Source organism: Polypterus senegalus, chromosome 1 (genome assembly GCF_016835505.1).
Source record: "Polypterus senegalus isolate Bchr_013 chromosome 1, ASM1683550v1, whole genome shotgun sequence".
Taxonomy (NCBI): Eukaryota; Metazoa; Chordata; class Cladistia; order Polypteriformes; family Polypteridae; genus Polypterus; species Polypterus senegalus.
In genome coordinates, this window is record NC_053154.1 from 264,565,526 (window position 1) to 264,586,203 (window position 20,678).

Consider the following 20,678-nt stretch of genomic DNA (forward strand, 5'->3'; position numbering starts at 1 on the left):
TATTTAAATATAATTTAGTAATTCTGTATGGTGAATATTTGTCTCCTGGCCATGATCCTTGTATTCTGTGGGTGGTACCACCCTCTGCCAAATGTTGGTGAAGGTTATGAATTCCCTTAGAGCATCACTGAGTGTTGTTGAGTGCAGATTTATATTGTAAGCATTGTTCGGCTTATGGTTTGTCAGATTTTTGCTTGCTTCTTGGATTCTGAATTCTGAATTACAGACTGCACTAGTTTGGAATTGGTTGTCTTTTTAGGCAAACTCTTTTTGACAATTTTTTGTGCTTCTTTTGTTTTTTTTAAATAAATTCCTTTATTTAATTAGATTTTGTGTCGGTTTTCCACTCACTTGAAGGGCATATTTGTATATTATGGGGCATTTTAAATATTATTTGACCTTTAAAAGCCAGTTCTCCATTTTGGGTCTATGCAGGCCAAAACCTGCCTGTGGAGTTTGGGGACTGGTTGCCTAGGGTGATGCCAATCTCTAGGTGGTTTGTGAGGCTTTTAGGACACCTACTACCCTTTCTGCTTCTTATGTGTACCTATTCACAATAAAAAGAAGTTTGTTTTATTAGAAAACATCATTTGTTAATGATTAAAAAAGGGGCTGGAAAAAACTGTTGCATTTGTGGTCTCTAGAATTTGAGTTTGATACCCCTGCTTCAGATGAATTTGTAAATTTTCTTGCACCTCATGCGGCAGATTCCATATTTTGATTGAAAGACATCATCATTTGACTATGTTGGGTTATAATTGGAGAGAGGGTCACAAAGTCAAATACACAACAGTACATCATTCCATAGTCTATAATGTTCAAATTCTTAGTTATGACAAACCAATAGTAAATAAAACATGATGAATCCGTTAAGAGTTTAGATGCTTTCTTTGACACTTGTTATGGTCAAGACAGGGCTCCTCTACTGACTGAGGATCAAACTGCCTCTTTTTGTTTCCTTTTTTTGCACTTTTAATTATTGTTCATTGTTTTCCATTATTTTAATAACACTGTCCTGTTCTTTTATTATTTGGCTAATTATTTTTTAACTTTATTCCATTAAGTAGTATCTTCACATGTTTTGTAGTTCTCTTATGTTCCTTGTATTTTCGGGGTTGATCTCCAAGAGGAAGGGCCATCCATCCACCACCGTTAAGGAAATACATCAATCCCTGAAATGGCAGGCTGTCAATTGAAGTTCAGGGTGGTTCATTTTGAAAGTGCTTTGGTGGATTTTGATGGGAATGGTATTATATATTTTTTTTTATTTTGATTTCTGGATCTCAACTATTTTCTGTCTCTGTTAGATTGATTTTTTGTGGATTTTGCACTGGGACAAGTCTTTTTTTACTTATCTCATTCCTTAGGCGAACTATTTTTGCTGTGTTTTTCCTATTCCTACAATAAATTCTTCTTTTATACAATTTCTTCATTTCCTTGATCTGTATGGACATGAGAGAAGTCCATGGCATTGGGTATTTTAATAAAATAAATAAATTAAAGTGCGTTCAGAGGTGCAGGTGCGTGTGGTAGCATGACACAACAGTTGTGGGGAGTGAACTGGGGTGATCAATTACGCATGCATTTAGGCACGAGTGGGTCAGTCAAGTGCCTCATTAACACCTCAGAGTTGGTGAATGTGGCACCTGTGCCTGAATACAGATTAAGAGAGAGCCTGGGATGAGAGAAGGGAAGAACTGGAGAACCATTAGAGTGAGAAGGTAGCATCAGAGTGTTCTAGCCAGTGAAATGGAGAGGAGGCAGAGGGGTTGATGTCAGCGATTGTCCTCCACTGAATATTTATGGAGGAGCAGGGTCCATCCCAGGCAATTGGGAGTTGTTCCATCTCCCATATTTTGAGTGGCAGTAGTCCTCACATGGGAGACCAGTCAGGACACCAACAGGGATGCCTGGGTTTGGAATGCGGTAGTGTAGCCCTGTCGGGGTCTCTACGTATCGGCGTAGGTATGTACAGGCAGTCCCTGGGTTATGTATGAGATAGGGACTGTAGGTTTGCACTTAAGTTGAATTTGTATGTAAGTCGGAACAGGTACATTATTTTAATAAATGCTATTGTTGACCGACTGTAACCAAGTGTTCTTCCAGTGAATGATGAAGTTTCACCTCTAATTTGACCTTTTTATTATTTCTACTTTATTTTCCATGGTGATGGTTTTTCTCTTCTTTACTGTATCACCAGCATTTGTGTTTCAGAGACATTGTTGAAAGGTGAAGACAAAAGGTTAAGATGAGCTCTTCTGCAAAGCACTGTCCACACTATCACAGCAGAAAGACACCCCTCGTCAGCACATCTGTTGTACTGACAGGAGACAACTTCCTGCTATGCACGTAACAGTACAAGCGCGCTTCCCATTGAGAATGAATGGGGGCAGCGAGGGGCGGTTCATCACTAGCCCACCTCACAGTCAACTCCACTTGCATACAGTATACCCACCAAGAACGAACAGGGTGCTGCCAAAGGCGAGTAGTGAATCGCCAACCACTGCCCCTATTCAACAGGCAGCCACACTATACAATGCTGTCCCCAGCCGCCCCGTTCACCCTCAATGGCCTCCATTCAGCCACAACCGGGTCATGACTTGCACCACTGGGCGGTCAGCGAATGGCCCAATCAAGCCTCTGTCTTGCACACAAGCGGTAGCTGTTGCCCCGGTGACTATGAACCCCGGGTCACCACTAAAAATGAAGGGGTGCGGCTCCTACCGCCCCATTCATCAACCGGAGCCACTTGAGGGACACTACACTACGCGAGCAGTGAAATCGTCCCCTCCAGCCACCGCTTGAAGCATCCCCAGGCCGAGGATAATGGAGCAGCAGTTACCGAGGAGCCTGTGTCGCGTCCCCCAGACAGATGAAGGAGCAGCTGCGGCCCCGTTCATAAGTCGTAGGTCGGATGTCCGTAACTTGGGGCCTACCTGTACTCAAATACGAAAGATAAAACATGAATACATTAATTTAGCATGATTGTTTTAGAAATAACCATAACTTTACAATATCATTACTCCAAAGGCATCAAAGTACAGTGCAGCAGAAAATCATTTTTTCAGAACTTCATCTCACAGCGAGATTACAGTCCAGTTTTAGCTGCATTCACTCTGAATGCAATAGCACCTCTTGTGGATTTCATCCTTTCTAGAATGGGAATCTGAGAGGTACAATAGGGAAAATAAAAAGGGCTGCAGGTTCTTCAGCTGACTTCAGAGCATTGCCAGACTAAAAAAAAAAAAAACAATCTGAGAAATTGCAGGGCGAGGAAACAAACAATCGTCACTGCGAATTTCTCACTTTTATATCTGCATGTAAAAGACAACAGTCGAGTCAGTTTCTTATTTCATAAAATGGTCACAGATGTATCTGTGGACCACAGTAGGTCTAACCTTGTCAAATATAACTGCGCACACACACACACCCATTAAAAAGAACCAGTCATGCTCATTTTGAAATACTGCTATGTGACACATTATAAATATTACATCACATAACTATAGGACCTGTCAATCAAAAAAGAATGTCTTTAGTCAGCACTAAATGAACCATGAGCTGTTGACACTGAAAGGCTTTTTTAAGCTATGTCTCTTTGTAGTAAATGATTAATCAACTGGATATTGTCAGAAAATGCACTCTATAGTAGAAAAACAGTAAACTACCATTTTTTCACAGAAGTATTTTCTTGGTAAAAAAAGAAAAACATATATTCAAGGCAAAGAGAAGACTTTAAAACCATTCATATTTAAAAACAACAGTCTAGTATAAAATCACATGGTTTAAAGATATACCCACACATTGTAATACACATAATTCTGTCTGCTGTTCGCATTTATAACACTTCCAAGTGTTTCATAAGTATAACGTCAGTATGGCACACATGATTTTGACCTTTTATAAAGTAATTTAATGGCATTTTGAGTATGACTTTGAATTTGACACAGCAAAGACTGTAAACTGATGCAATGTTCAAGTTTGCACCTTCACCTCCTTTGATAGGAGCCGACTCACCTGAATGGGAAGAGCAAGTTAGAAAACAAATAAGTGGATAGATCACTGTGAGTCAATAAAATAACCACAAATCTTCTGCAAAAAATTGATTAAATATAAAAAAAAATCCAATCACAGCATAATTCGGGTTAGTGAGTGGAATAAACAAGCATGTGGATTGAAATCAAAACATGAGTACAGTATGTGAGAAACTGTGTCTGCTCCTATGACCTTTTTGAGTGAGAGCAAGAGGAACTTTTCACATAAAACGGTTCAAAGGAGACTGCCAGCCCTGGAATTTATTGCAAAAATAAGCAAAATTAACCCATAACAAATATTAAAGTTGTATAAAAGCAGATTTAAATGTCAGAGTCTGCTTTATTAATGGAAGATTGCCATTTGTATTTTATTTTGGGTCATGCCTCCCTTTCAGTATATCATCACCTTGTAGTAACTATTATCACCATAAAATACAGCTGCATAATTTAAAAGTCTGAAAACGTTTACCTCTTTGGTTAATTTCCCTGTGATAGACAGAATATTGCATTGACTTAATATGTGTTGCTGTACTGTAGATTTATGTTCACAGTGCCATTTCCTCTAACGTTCACAACACTTCTCCTGATTTACCAAGCATGCCTCCTTCAACTGTAGCCCACACGTTGCCAAAATCCCACAGACTGTAATGAAATAGTCTTGTTTCTGAGTAAAGCAATTTGTGCTGCGAGTTCTAATAGCCTCAACAAACAAAAATCATTCCTTTCACCTATGATTCACTGTTCAAATAGCACACTTTAAGCCATAAAGTGGGAGTGCTTTATATTGAGTAAAGTGCAATACATATGTTGTATTGCTATTCTCAGTACCACCGCTGTTTCTAATAGATGCTTTGTAAATTACAGTCAAGTGAAAACATAAGTACAGTATATCCTTTTTCAATTCTGCGGTTTTACATATCAGGATATAACTAAAAATCATCAAGTTCTCACCACCATGTCCTTAAATTCGACAAATCAAACCTCAAGTGAGAGACAACACGTAACAGATTTCACTTTGTCATTATTTACTCGACATAAAACAAATGCAGAAGCCATAAGTGAAAAAATAAGTACATTCTTACTTAATCAGTTAAGAAGGAACTATTATGACTAATCAAGAGTAAAGTTGTGTGTTCTTTGAATGGTTTCAGGAACTAAAAATGTATTTATTTTTAAATGTCAGCCTTGATATTTCACATTCACAACATTAAACAGTATCAGCTGTGATCAAGTTTTACCAATACTGTATCATAAAATAGTGAATACTTATATTTCTTTACTTTTACACTGTTAGGGGATCATTTTAATTTAGCACTTGAATAATTAAATAAAAATGATTAAAAGTGATGCAGTGACGTGCTTCTGCCTCACAGCTAGCATCCTGGGTTTTTACATTGTGACAACCAAATGGAGTTTGCATTTTCCCCACCGCCTAGTAGAAGTTTATGTTACTTTAATTGGCAACTCTAAACTGAACCCTTGTGAGCGTGGGTGTGTGGGAGAGGGAACAAGGTGATGTGCTGGTGCTCAGCTTGGAGATGGGGCCAGCCTTCTGCTGCCAAGACAGATTGTGGCCCACTGTGGTCCTCAACAGAGTAATATTAGCGTGTGATGTTCCTAAATGCATGATACCCAAGTTACTGAGGTACACTATAGCTGCACTAAACAGAATGACGCCTACCGTATATACTCGTATTTAAGATCTCTTGTGGATAAGTCGAGGCTTGAATTTACCGTATAATTTCTGGTATTTTAAAATGACGGTCGTATAAGTCGAATGCAGAAAACTTACGCTATTGGTCCAAGAGATTATGATATCCTAACGCCAACCTGAGAGAGTAACCACAGATCACCTTTTTTCTATGTATTGTGCCTACATGACTACACGGTAATACCTGAACTATTCCAAAGCAACGTCTGCACTGTTTTGTGTTTTTTGTATCTCATACCCTCATACACCTTTATCGTAAGAGCATCCCTTATCTACGTTGGAGCGTTCGATCATAAGAAAATATAAAGCTGGATTTAAATTAAAAGTCTTTGAAGTGGAAAAAGAAATTGGTAACTGTGCTGCTGCAACAAAATTCAATGTGTCTCAGAAAACACACACACACACGTATATATACACAGTATATAAATATAGACAGTACATCATAACAATAGTAAATTATAATATAAAATTTATGTATTGTACAATTCCCAATAAGATAACGGCAGTTTTTTAAGCCTTGGAACCTCTTAAGGTTTATCGCCTCTAGTATTCTGTCATGTGGAATTTTTGTTTTTCTTTCCTCACTGGCCATCTGATCGTCACATCTGTCAGATGGCCACTATAACCATTAGCTAAAAAAAGGGCCCCCCTTCATTTTCATTACTTATTTGTATTGTGTTAAGTTTGCATGTATTTCTATTTATTTATCATTATTATTATCATTATTATTTCTTTGTTATTGTAATTCTTTTTAGTATTTTAAGATGGACCTTTTTCATTAAAATGTATGGAGGAATATTTCAGGCAAAATTACAGAAATCTTCTTTCGGCTGCTCCCGTTAGGGGTCGCCACAGCGGATCATCTTCTTCCATATCTTTCTGTCCTTTGCATCTTGTTCTGTTACACCCATCACCTGCATGTCCTCTCACACCACATCCATAAACCTTCACTTAGGCCTTCCTCTTTTCCTCTTCCCTGGCAGCTCTATCCTTAGCATCCTTCTCCCAATATGTTCAGCATCTCTCCTCTGCACATGTCCAAACCAACGCAATCTTGCCTCTCTGACTTTGTCTCCCAACCGTCCAACTTGAGTTGACCCTCTAATGTACTCATTTCTAATCCTGTCCATCCAAGTCACACCCAATGCAAATCTTAGCATCTGCTACCTCCAACTCTGTCTCCTGCTTTCTGATCAGTGCCACCGTCTCCAACCCAAAAAACATAGCTGGCCTCACTACCATCCTGTAGACCTTCCCTTTCACTCTTGCTGATACCCGTGTGTCACAAATTACTCCTGACACTCTTCTCCACCCATTCCACCCTGCCTGCACTCTCTTTTTCACCTCTCTTCCACAATCCTCATTACTTTGTACTGTTAATCCCAAGTATTTAAACTCATTCTCCTTCGCCAACTCTATTCCCTGCATCCTCACCATTCCACTGACCTCCCCCTCATTTACACACATGTATTCTGTCCTGTTCCTATTGACCTTCATTACTCTTCTCCCTAGAGCATATCTCCACCTCTCAAGGGTCTCCTCAACCTGCTCCCTACTATCGCTACAGATCACAATGTCATCAGCAAATATTATAGTCCACGGGGACTCCTGTCTAATCTCGTCTGTCAACCTGTCCATCACCATTGCAAATAAGAAAGGGCTCAGAGCCGATCCCTGATGTAATCCCACCTCCAACTTGAATGCATCCATCACTCCTACCGCAGACCTCACCACTGTCACACTTCCCTTGTACATATCCTGTACAACTCTTACGTACTTCTCTGCCACTCCTGACTTCCTCATATAATACCACAGCTCCTATCGAGGCACCCTGTCATATGCTTTCTCCAGGTCCACAAAGCCACAATGCAACTCCTTCTGGCCTTCTCTAAACTTCTCCATCAACATCTTCAGAGCAAACATTGCATCTGTGGTGCTCTTTCTTGGCATGAAACCATACTGCTGCTCACTAATCATCACTTCACTTCTTAACCTAGCTTCCACTACTCTTTCCCATAACTTCATGCTATGGCTCATCAATTTTATTCCCCTGTAGTTACTGCAGTCCTGCACATCCCCCTTATTCTTAAATATTGGCACCAGTACACGTCTTCTCCACTCCTCAGGCATCCTCTCACTTTCCAAGATTCTATTAAACAATCTGGTTAAAAACTCCATTGCCATCTCTCCTAAACACCTCCATGCTTCCACAGGTATGTCATCTGGACCAACAGCCTTTCCATTTTTCATCCTCTTCAATGCTGTACTTACTTCCTCCTTGTTAATCCGTTGCACTTCCTGATTCATTATGTCCACATCATCCAACCTCTTCTGTCTCTCGTTCTCTTCATTCATCAGCCTCTCAAAGTACTCTTTCCATCTGCTCAACACACTCTCCTCACTTGTGAGTACGTTTCTATCTTTATCCATTATCACACTAACCTGTTGCACATTTTACCCAGCTCGTTCCCTCTGTCTAGCCAATCAGTACAGGTCATTTTCTCCCTCCTTAGTGTCCAACCACTCATACAACTCATCATACGCCTTATCATTAGCCTTTCACCTTGCGCCTTATCTCCTTGAACTCTTGTCTACTTTCTGCATCTGACTGACTATCCAACTTCATCTTTGCCATCCTCTCCCTCTGCATACTCTCCTGTATTTCCTCATCCCACCACCAGGTTTCCTTTTCCTCTTTCCAGATGTCACGCCAAGCACCCTTCTTGCTGTCACCCTTACTACATCTGCTGTAGTTTCTCAGCTGTCAGGTAACGCAGGATGCAATCTACCTGTGTGTATCTTCCTCCACTCTTGTACTACAGCCTATGTTCCTCCCACTTCTTAAAATACATATTCAACGCAACCATGTCCATACTTTTGGCAAATCCTCTGACCTTCTTCATTCCTCTCCTTGATACCATACCTGCCCATCACCTTCTCGTCTCCACTGTTCCTTTCACCAACATGCCCATTGAAATCCGCTCCAATCACCACTTTCTGTCCCTTGGGTACACTGTTCATCACTTCCTCCAACTCACTCCAAAAATCATCTTTCTCACCCATTGCACACCCAAGTTGTGGTGCATATGCACTAACAACATTCATCATCAGGGGATGCACAAACCAATGTGTTTCTTCGTGCCGGTCCCAAATCCAGATAAACGGTTATGTCAGGAAGAGCATCCGGTGTAACATTTTGCCAAATCAATACTGTATGTGGACAACAAGACAAAATTATATAAATAAATATGCAAATAAATAAAAGTACTGTGAAATAAGAGCATAAATAAATACACGTTTTTGTTGCTTATTTATTTAATTTTGTTTGTAATATATTCCCTCCAAACTCATCATGAAAAATGGCTTAAAATAAAACTGTCACTTTCACAAAGTTGAGAGAGTGGGCTCTAGCACATACTATGTTTTGATTGGTGAATTATCTTCCTGTAGATTGCTCATGTCTAATTCAATACATCTATGCGGGAGATAAGAGTAAATAAAATAGCACAAGAATTCATTAGAAAAATGGTTACTACTGCCGATAAAAAATGGATTCTGCCAAAGTTATTACAGAGAGAATATTGAAGATTTATCAGAAGAAATTACAATGTTTCTGGCCATTTGAGACTACAATATTGCTAAAAATGTTTTTGGAAAAATCGAAGAACTGGTACAACAGACTAAGTTACATGCCAGTTCAGGTGACGAAGTTACCCTCCCTGGACACCCATCCTTTGACATTCTAGCTGAGTCAACAGAACACTTTCTTTTATGCAGCTTAAAACTACAACAGATTTTAGATCTCTGCAGCGTATCAGAGATGTTAATCACAAGGCGAATAAGCTAGTGTGAGATACGGTGGGCTGCACTTCCATCAATTTAGACACTTGGTCATGGAGAGCCAAAGCAGCAGTAACAAGTATTTTGAAGTGAATATTACACCCATGTTTTAGGAGTCTAAAGTCACGGGCCTATTTGCAGCTACTTTATCAAACAACTTTACAGCCCTGATCAGTGGCAGCCATGATCATTGACAAAATATTAGTTGTAAATAATAATACTTAAATTTCAACCTGTCTTAGAAGGGCAGCACAGCCAGTCAGACTATAAAGTCAAGGTTTCAGTGAGCACAGCACATATACTCTAAGTATAGGACTGGCTTAAGTACAGGAAACAATGTGTTAAGGTGCAAGGGATATTTTCTTAATGAGTACAGGTCAAAATGAGTTCATCAAGGTCTATAAAGTAATACAAACTACTCACATTTCAATAATAGGTAATTTGTCCTGTTTACATGTTTTTATAACTCAAAAGTCTGATTATTTTTAACTCAATTTGGACTCAAATCTTAACCTAATGAGCTATTCTCATTCTCAGGAGATTCTGTGTTCATTATGTACTTTTGTTTCATTTTGTTTTTCTTGTGTGGTATTCTTATATTCTTACATTATTCCAGAAATCCAAAGTAGCCACCACACAATGACTTTGATTTGGGGCTCATACAGTCACACAACACAAGCGTACACTGTGTTCACGTGCTTTAGGAATTTTTGGAGTTTCCTTCTCATTTTCATGTGACACATTCTCATTTATTATGCTTGGATCAATTTTCAGTCAATATGCTTTGAGAAACAGAAGGTTGCTTTTGATTTCCTGTTCAACAGTCACAAAAAGCTATTCAAATTAGCTGTAATATTTCATGAAAATAAAAAGCATTATGCATATACAGTATAACATCCTTCCACATACAACACAACCTTAAAATGACATTTTGGCTAACTAAAGTGACATGTCAGCAATGCATCACAAATAGCTAATTCAGCCTTCCAATTTATTTCTGAATCATCCCACTAATAGCAACCAGTTTGAAGGGCATTCATGTGAAATTTCCCAGTGGGAAGCTTGGGTTTCCCTTATATCCCCATAGTATGTAAATGGAGCAGTAGTTGGTATGCAACCATTAATCTTCACAGTAAAACAGGCCTGAACAATGTTAAGTTTACAGGTCTTCCAATCTTATAAGAAAAGCCAGACACTGTTCTCTGGGACTTGATTTTCACTGCTTGTCACATTGTTGCTGCCATTTTCAGATGTTATTTTTGTTTGTTATCAGCACTGAAGTGGATTATATGCATTATGGATTTTTAAATGACTTACACTGACTGTGCAGGGTGAGAAGGGTGAATAAGGTAATTCAGAGCATGATGAAGGGTCTTCCTTATTTACTTAATTTTTATATTACCAATAATGACTCTCAGGGCATTTTAACACCCCCTACTGTTTTTCTTCCTCCACTAAAACTTTTGGTGGCTCCAAAGATAGCGGATGTGCTTGTGTTATGAAGTTACTATGTTATAAACCTGTTATGCACTTTTGGAGACTGTTTTTTTTCTTGATGTTTAAGTTACTTAGAAATGTTTCTGAGGTAGTTAAATTCATTTCTGAGAATGTTAGTTTTAGCTTTTCTCTCTTATAGGTAACAAAATATTTTAAGTCTTTGTCTGACACCCTTTTGTGGTGCAGTTGCCACAACATTTCCATGGAATAGCAACCAGATGTGACAAAACCACCACAACAGTACAAAGGTTGGTGTCATGCACTGTCATCCGAGACTGTGAATTCTAAAAGAGATGGTGCGTATGTTTGTTTGTGAAGTTCTCCTGGTTAAATCTCCCTTCACTCTGCTTTATTGACTACAAATTTAGTTTAGTATACGTAGTTTACTGTTTTTTAAAATGTACATGCTTATATTTTATTATTCCTCACAAAACAAACAAGAAGAACTTAATTTTACTAGGGCAGTTAACATCAAAATTTCTTCTCCTCCTGAATTGTATCAAAAATAAAACATCAGTTTTAATTATTAGTATTATTAGTATAATTATTAGTGTTGATTATCTTATCACTTGGAAACAGCCAGCCAATCCAAGGTGAATAAAGGTGTGCCCAAGTCACAAAGAAGCCCCATTATCACATGTCACATAGACGTGGAATTTTAATATAAACATGGCTTGTCACGTGGACCAGGACAGAGAAGAGAAAGAGAGAAGAAGAAACAGCATTGACAAAAAGGTGACATCAAAAGAAGAGAATAAAACATATATGACCATTTCATCTAAACGGTGGAGGACATAACTCATGTATTTCACCAATTGCTTAATCAAAAAATCGCCTATGACATTGATCTTTGACATCTCTAATTTCTTTCATTAAACTTTTTTAAGACTATATATAACGTACATTTATAATACAGGTCATGTAGTTATACCACACTGCCAAAAACAACATCGCATAAAGGAATCATTTTCCTGCAGATCATCTAATGTGGTCTACCTAATTATCTGTATTAAATGTCCTGACATCCTGACACTGCACTCTATGTGGGAGAAACTGGACAAACACTCTGCCAAAGAATGAATTTACACAGGTTCCACTTCAAGCATGGCAAAAAAGATGCTCCTGTAGCAGCCAACTACAACAGCCATGGATAATGTGAGAGGGACTTTAAAGTCACAGTGCGTATGGGCAACTTCAAAACACAGCAAGACAGAAAGGAATGGAAAGTTAAACTCACAATAAAATTTAACACATTGGAGCATTGTTTAAATAGAGACAAGAGTTTTATGGCCAGATATGAGGACTGTTTGCATCTCTCAGACTGACACAGACAACCTGTCTACATACCCACATTGTATTGAAAAACTTATCAGAAACTTCAAAAGACTTTGTTGAACAATATTCTTATCCAAAGATCTTCACCATACATTGTTCTCCTTTCTTGCTAAATGAATCTTAGCCTGAAGAAGTCTATTATTTTTTTACATTTAAGATGTCTCTCTTAAAGGTTTCCCAATGTTGTATCTGTGCTAGTGGGTATATAAACACAGGGAACTCCAGTTTCTGTATTACATCTTGCCTGAAGAATTGGCCTGAGTTGCCTCAAAAGCTTTTATATTGTAATCTTTTTAGTTAGCCAATAAAAGGTGTCATTTTAATTGACTTCTCACTACATTTGCTGGAAACGCCAAGACTTTGAGGTGAATTTACAATTCCAAATCAGCCCAGGGTGAGTGAGTGAGTGTGATGGAGAGCACAAGTGGGTTTAAAATTATGTTTGTCAAAATTCAGTTTATTTTCCATTGCACTTCATTTATGCTCGGTGTTAATCTGGCTTGTGTATGGACAGACCTTTAGGGGTGTGAGTACAACTAATAGAATCAATAGCACCTTCAAAAGTGCTGTGTCCTTAAATATATAAATATACCAGATAGCACACAGCTGTTGTGATTGCTGGGCAATTAATTACACCGAGACTATGCAGTAGATGAACGTGACTCTGGAGCTTCGAAAGTCTCCCCCACACAGTTTCTAAACAGGATGTGTTTTTTTTTAGCACAATTGTATGTCTAACAAATTGTAAAACAGAGTAACTTGAAAAGAGTTTAGCATGTTTGGTTAATGCTTAGGAAAGTTATCAGATGTCATGCAATGTGAAAATTGCTTTACTTGAAACACTACATTCCTACATTTTTAAAACATTTCAATGCAAACATACATGGAAGCTAATTATGAAAGCATCTCACTTTGGCATTGCTCGGAAAAAAAGGTAAACCAATAAAAGAAAAAATTAAAGAACATTCATCTGTCGTGTATAGTGGAAGCCCCATTAAAGCAGATGTCAGAATTCCAGAACACACCTACATAGATATACAGTATTATTTCAACCAAGGTTAGCTTCTTTTACTTACTCACCTTCATACTCCTCAGCTGTCATCTTCCTGCCACGTCACCATCGCTTTTGCCTGCCATGCTGTTATCTGAGTCTGGAGTGCTATTTACTGCTTCACCTCATTCTGGATACAAAGTTACTCTGACGCAATAGCGTCTGCCTGGCTGTTCTACATCTAGGTGGTCCCTGATCACACTCCATTAGCAATTTTAAATTAAAATTGTTGGTGGACTTGTTGCAATAGCTGAATGACCAGTTTCATCAAGTTAATTACTGAATCAATTTACTCCAATGTACATTTAGTTAATTTTTTTTCATAACTTCTGTGGGCCCCAAAATGTTTGATTAGAATGATCATTTACTTGAACAATCATTATAATGGTTTATTCTGCAAAGCTCAATTTAATTGCTAATTTGGAACCTGTTTTACCCAGTAAAGAAAGACTCTGTCCGTGGCACATTTGGCACATGGTAACCACTAACCCTGGGTAGAATGTTAGTCCATTATAGGCGCTGAAACGAAATATACTTACATCCGCTCACACAGGACCAATGTAATGGCAAAAAGCACCATATCTTTGGAATATCCAATGTAATTAAGATTAACTAAGCCAAAACAATTATCCAAAAAAGCACATGTAAAGCCAGAAATTCAAAATGCAAAGTCCCAAACAAGATGGACAATAAAAGTTAATACAAAAGTCTCAAAGAAATAAGAATGGCACAAAAAATAGTGTTACTAATCAAGCAGGAAAGAGCAGCCGAAGTACACGCCAGTTATTGCTGGACAAAGCAGCACTAGAAGAAGTCCAGAGAAGAGTGACTAGGCTCATTCCAGGGTGACGGGATGGTTTATGAAGAAAGATTAAAAGAGCTGCGGCTTTCTAGATTAAGCAAAAAAGGATTAAGAGGTGACATGATTGAAGTGTTTAAAATTATGAAGGACATTAGTACAGTGGATCAAGAAAGTTATTTTAAAATGAGTTCATCAAGAACACAGAGACACAGTTGGAAACTTGTTAAAGGTAAATTTCGCAAAAACATTAGGAAGTTTTTCTTTACACAGAGAATCAGACACTTGGAACAAGCTGCTGAGTAGTGTGGTAGACAGTAGGCCTTTAGAGACTTTTTAAACTAGACTTCATGTTATTTTAGTAGAATTAAGTGGACAGTAACAGTGAGCTTTGTTGGGCTAAATAGCCTGTTCTCGTCTAGATTGTTCTAATGTTCTAAAGCGTTCACATACTGATGTGTCTAAACTTTTAGAACTTCATGCAAGTTTCGGGTTAAATGTTTTGAGAGAAATGTGAGGTTGCTATTGAAAAACAAATTAAAGACAAATTATATTTTTCTGTGAAAATAAACAGCACACAAAACATAATATAGGTGTACAGCATCCTTCCAAATCCAGGTCCACCACAACATTTCTGGCAGACCTGGGGCCTCATGTATAGCACCATGCGTAGAATTCACACTATAACATGGCATACGGACAAAAGTGGAAATGTGCTTACACACAAAAAAATCCAGATGAATAAATCTGTGTGTACACTAACTTCCACGTTCTTCCGCTACATAAATCCTGGTCAGCGTGAAAAGTAATGTGCGTGCTGTCCCGCCCCAACTTCTCCTAGAATTACGCCTCTTTGAATATGCAAATCAATATAAATAGCCCTTAAGCTCAGCCTTCTGTGAAAAAGCAATGGCAAAAGCAAGAGGGAAAATAAAAAAATTCAGCGAATACCAAATGGAGGCAAAGAAAAATGTACTATTTGTTGGTTTAAACAGTGATATAAACAACAAAAGGAAGTTGTCGGAGAAACTCGAAAGTTCACGTTCACAAAGTCGCACAGTGCCGAAATAAAAAAGAAGTTGTCAGATATCAAAGTCGCCATGAAAAGGTGAGTCGTAGTCCACCGTCTGAGTGTCATATGAAAGCTTATTAGGGTACAGAGAAAAAAAAAATAGGCACACAGAGGGGGAAAAAGCATGAAATGTCAACTTTAATCTCTAAATTTCCAATTTAATCACGTAGTTTATTTTGTCATTAAAGTAGAACATTATAAACTTAATCTTAAAATCGTTTAATTTACTATTTTCTCAATCCCATCTTAACTAAAGTAGCACGTTAAATGCTTTGCTTTGTAATTGATCTTCTACGTGCTCTATGTGTGTGAATCAGTACGTGCTTCCGGCTTTCTCTTCCTCCGACAGGACACAGGATCCATTACATTCGTGATATTACAGCTCTCAGAATAATTCAAATACTGAGATGTATACGTGATATCATTTTCATAATGATAGTAGTTAAAGCATGTTGTTAAACATGGGAACACGGTGCCGCAGTGATTGTTCATGTTTCACGCAAGATGCTTGCTGTGCCGTGTGTGACCTTCGATGAAATACTTTATTGTAGCAGTACTGTCTCTTTCAAACGTACTAACCTCCAACTCCTGTCCTTATGTTTTTTTTCTCCAAATACCCAATCACCAAACAATCAGCTCTGTAGTAGACGCTAAGCCATCTGTAAGCTCAGAACATCGAAATATCTTCGTAGTGCGTATTTAATTATTTTATCCATCTATCCTTCCAGTGTTGTGTCACCACCAGCAGGAATACAGCGCGAGGCAGGAACAATCCATGAACGGAGCGCCAGCAGCTCGTTAGCACTGCGGCACCATGTAGTTTAAGTTAAAGTTTTATCTGTATAATATAATAAACATATTTTGCTGCATTTCATCTTAAAAATGATATCGTCATCATACGTAAATACGCGCTTTATAAAGTGGCTCAGATTGTGCAATATTATAACTGTAGTGCAAGTTTACAGTGGGGTGATTGCACTAATAAGTACAAACAGTTCTACAAGGAGCACTTGATGGACTGATTGAGTATGTTTAGAGTTCTTGGGATGAAACTATTTCTGAACTGCGAGGTCAGTACAGGAAAGGCTCTGAAGCGTTTGTCATATGGGAGCAGTTCAACAGACAGCATGGCTGAGTCAGTGTGTGCTTGATGCTGTATACCAATAATTCTCTTTCCGAACAGCTGCTGTACAGCAGTGATTCACACTCAGATACAGTGATATAAATACTCTGATTGGTACAGTGAGAGTAATATGGAAAAAGATGATCCGATGTGGGATCCGAGGTGAGTAACAACGCTAAAGCAGTTATTTTATATGGAACAGTTTGACCATTCTGTGAACCATTATATTGTTACAGGTTAATTACAATCAGATGCATTAAACTAATAAGCAATATGCAGTTAATTTCAGTGTATTTATAAAGCCGCATCAGGGATGTGGATCTAAAAAAGGATCACACAGGAACAGTAGCACTGCTTTGATGCTGGGTGCCGCCAGTCTGCAAAACCGAGCAGAGAACTTGCATACAACAGGGTATGAGCTACCGTGGAAATGTGAGTGGCTTTAAGCCAAGTTTTATACATCACAATTTGAACATGGAAATGTTCTTACGCAATATTTTTGTGCGTATGCACCGATTTATACATAAGGCCCCTGGTTATTTTTTATTTTATCTAATTGACTAGCAAAATACCCGCGCTTCGCAGTGGCGAAGTACTGTCTTAAAATTTTTATTAAGAAGAAAAGTAAACCTTTTTAAACTGAGGGAAAATATACCAATAATTATTTGTTAAGAATCTCTTTGTATGCCACATTGTCAGTTTGGCCCTCTGGTTGTAATATGACCAAGCTGTGCGCTGAGCTTACTCTTGAGCATGCAAAATACAGTTGGCCATGTGAAAAGCAATCTTGCCTCAAATCTCACAGCTTGGATTGCTGCTGTCGTAATCGGTTTGAGTTTCATGGTTTATTTCAATTACGTTAGCATTTGCAGGACTTGTTGTGTTGAAGTGACACTCGGCATCTATCAAGCATTGTAAATATACAACCGGTTTCATCGATAACTTCGCATCTAGTTTTTGAGAGTTTAAACATTCATAAACATCAAAGTGTCCACTACTCAAATCGTCACCTATGAATCTAAGATGTTTAAGAGGCATTGGCGGTTGTCCACAGGTGTAAAATATTTGGCCATTTCGGTACACTTGAAAGCGATAACCGAACAATTCAGCGGCAGCCATCAACTCACATGCAGAAGCATAGCTGAAGGGCTTAAGCATTTCACTCTTATAGAGCTCCTGTGTAGTATAATTATCTCCTGTACCGTCATCAGTCCATACCTTGAACCTGTCCCAGTCATTCAATACATAAGACACAATGTTCCTCCGAATATCAAGAGTGAGCCTGATATGGCCGTGCAATATGTAACACAGAGAATGGAAAAGGCACGTGCCATCTCCGGGCATGGAAACCACTCAGTAAGTGACAGTTCTTTGATCAATGATGATCACCTCGATAGACAAGTTAATGGGGGTATGGCTGCAACGATAAAGGAAATGGGTACCTGAACAATGTAAACTAAGTCTAAAATACCTATACAATAACTATAATTGTAATAAACGAACAATAAAACAGCGGAGAAGCCGTGGATTAAATAAAAAGTCTGCAGTTATCAGTAGGGAGACGTGAATACCGTAGCAAAGCAAGGAAGGGAATGAAGAGACCAGAGCGGCGGATGGCCTTATATAGGAAGGCAGCCAACAACGTGGGAGGCGGAGCGATGGGGGACCCAATGCCGCCTCACACAGCGACTGAGCTGCAGGCTATGGACGTATGTATATGTAAGTAGGATTCAGTTAGCGTTGGGAACCCGCATACCAAATTTCTTGAAGATGGGCCCATAAGTAACAAAGACCGTTGGAAAGTTCAATATGGTGGCCGACAGTGGCGTCATACCACCGAAATAAGTACGTACATTGGTTTTGGTTAGCGTAGGGAAGCCGCCTACCAAATATTGTGAAGATGGGGCCATAAATAAGAAAGTTTAACATAGCGGACATTGTCGACTGCTATGACCGATGAGCGTAGAATTTCGAAATGAAACCTGATTAACTTTTGTAAGTAAGCTGTAAGGAATGAGCCTGTCACATTTCAGCCTTTTACCTACACGGGAAGTTGGAGAATTAGTGATGAGTGAGTCAGTGAGGGCTTTGCCTTTTATTAGTATAGATTAAGGTGAAAGGGCAGAGTTACATCACAACTTGGAAAATTTGTCTAGCATTGTTTTCTCCTGTCTGACACGCACTTTTGACATTTAGGGTGTTTACGTGAAGTTTTCGACTTGGAAACTTAGACTTCTCATCTGTCTGATGGCATGTGACTTCTAAATAATGCTTAATAATGCCACAGCAGAGATCAGAGGAAGACAGAAAACTTAAATAGACCTCTCAGTTAACTGCCCAAAAAGGCTGCGGCAACTGAGAGACTTAATACATGATGTGGTCTCCTGCGACTACAAAGACAGAACATTAACAGTGAACAAGAGAGTAGCAAAATGGCTAACACAAAAGACAATGCAAAAAAGATAAATGTAAGTATTCAGGGGGAAAAAAATCTGAAACGAAAAACATAAATACAGCAAAGCACTGCTGTAATGTTAATGAAGGGAATGGAATATTCTATTTCCTATTACAGTCTAGATTGGTGCTACTATTTTCAAATTTATACACCTTCAAAAAAGATACTAAGTAAATCAGTGCTTTGGTTGAACATATAATGGATTAGCAATTTCTGTTTTACTTCTCCACATGCTTTAAGAATTGCAATGCTTTAATTTGCATTAATTTTACTAAACTAAATCAATGTGCATGGCAGTGATAATTGACCTGTTATACAGTATATCCTTTTGAAATGAAAATGAAAATAACATATATTTATAACAGGATTGTATCTATATATGTGTTTGGGTTCAAATTAAGCTAAAATTGCAGACCTAACATTTTTAATCTGGTCTGTGGTTTTCAGTTAGCATATTTTTAATTATATTAAATGTGCTCATCCCTATATCACAGATTTACTCTGGTTTCACTTATTGCTCCTACAGTGCGTTCAGTACATCCGGAAAGTATTCACAGTGCATCACTTTTTCCACATTTTGTTATGTTACAGCCTTATTCCAAAATGGATTAAATTCATTTTTTTCCTCAGAATTCTACACACAACACCCCATAATGACAACGTGAAAAAAGTTTATTTGAGGTTTTTACAAATTTATTAAAAATAAAAAAAACTGAGAAATCACATGTACATAAGTATTCACGGCCTTTGCTCAATACTTTGTCGATGCACCTTTGGCAGCAATTACAGCCTCAAGTCTTTTTGAATATGATGCCACAAGCTTGGCACACCTATCCTTGGCCAGTTTCGCCCATTCCTCTTTGCAGCACCTCTCAAGCTCCATCAGGTTGGATGGGAAGCGTCAGTGCACAGCCATTTTAAGATCTCTCCAGAGATGTTCAGTCGGATTCAAGTCTGGGCTCTGGCTGGGCCACTCAAGGACATTCACAGAGTTGTCCTGAGGCCACTCCTTTGATATCTTGGCTGTGTGCTTAGGGTCGTTGTCCTGCTGAAAGATGAACCGTCGCCCCAGTCTGAGGTCAAGAGCGCTCTGGAGCAGGTTTTCATCCAGGATGTCTCTGTACATTGCTGCAGTCATCTTCCCTTTATCCTGACTAGTCTCCCAGTTCCTGCCGCTGAAAAACATGCCCACGGCATGATGCTGCCACCACCATGCTTCACTGTAGGGATGGTATTGGCCTGGTGATGAATGGTGCTTGGTTTCCTCCAAACATGACGCCTGGCATTCACACCAAAGAGTTCAATCTTTGTCTCATCAGACCAGAGAATTTGTTTCTCATGGTCTGAGAGTCCTTCAGGTGCCATTTGGTAAACTCCAGATGGGCTGCCATGTGCCTTTTACTAAGGAGTGGATTCTGTCTGGCCACTCTACCATACTGGCCTGATTGGTGGATTGTTGCAGAGATGGTTGTCCTTCTGGAAGGTTCTCCTATCTCCACAGAGGACCTCTGGAGCTCTGACAAATTGACCATCGGGTTCTTGGTCACCTCCCTGACTAAGGCCCTTCTCCCCTGATCTCTCAGTTTAGATGGCCTGCCAGCTCTAGGAAGAGTCCTGGTGGTTTCGAACTTCTTCCAATTACGGATGATGGAGGCCACTGTGCTCATTGGGACCTTCAAAGCAGCAGAAATTTTTCTGTAACCTTCCCCAGATCCTGTCTCGGAGGTCTACAGACAATTCCTTTGACTTCATGCTTGGTTT

The 20,678-nt window shown here is 38.9% G+C and overlaps 1 protein-coding gene across 4 annotated transcripts in view; it reads right to left on the reverse strand.

Moving 5' to 3' along the window:
- The window catches only part of lrmda (leucine rich melanocyte differentiation associated), a 1,142,584-nt gene that overhangs the window by 521,099 nt on the left and 600,807 nt on the right, over positions 1-20,678 (reverse strand). The gene's annotated exons all lie outside the window — the stretch shown is intronic.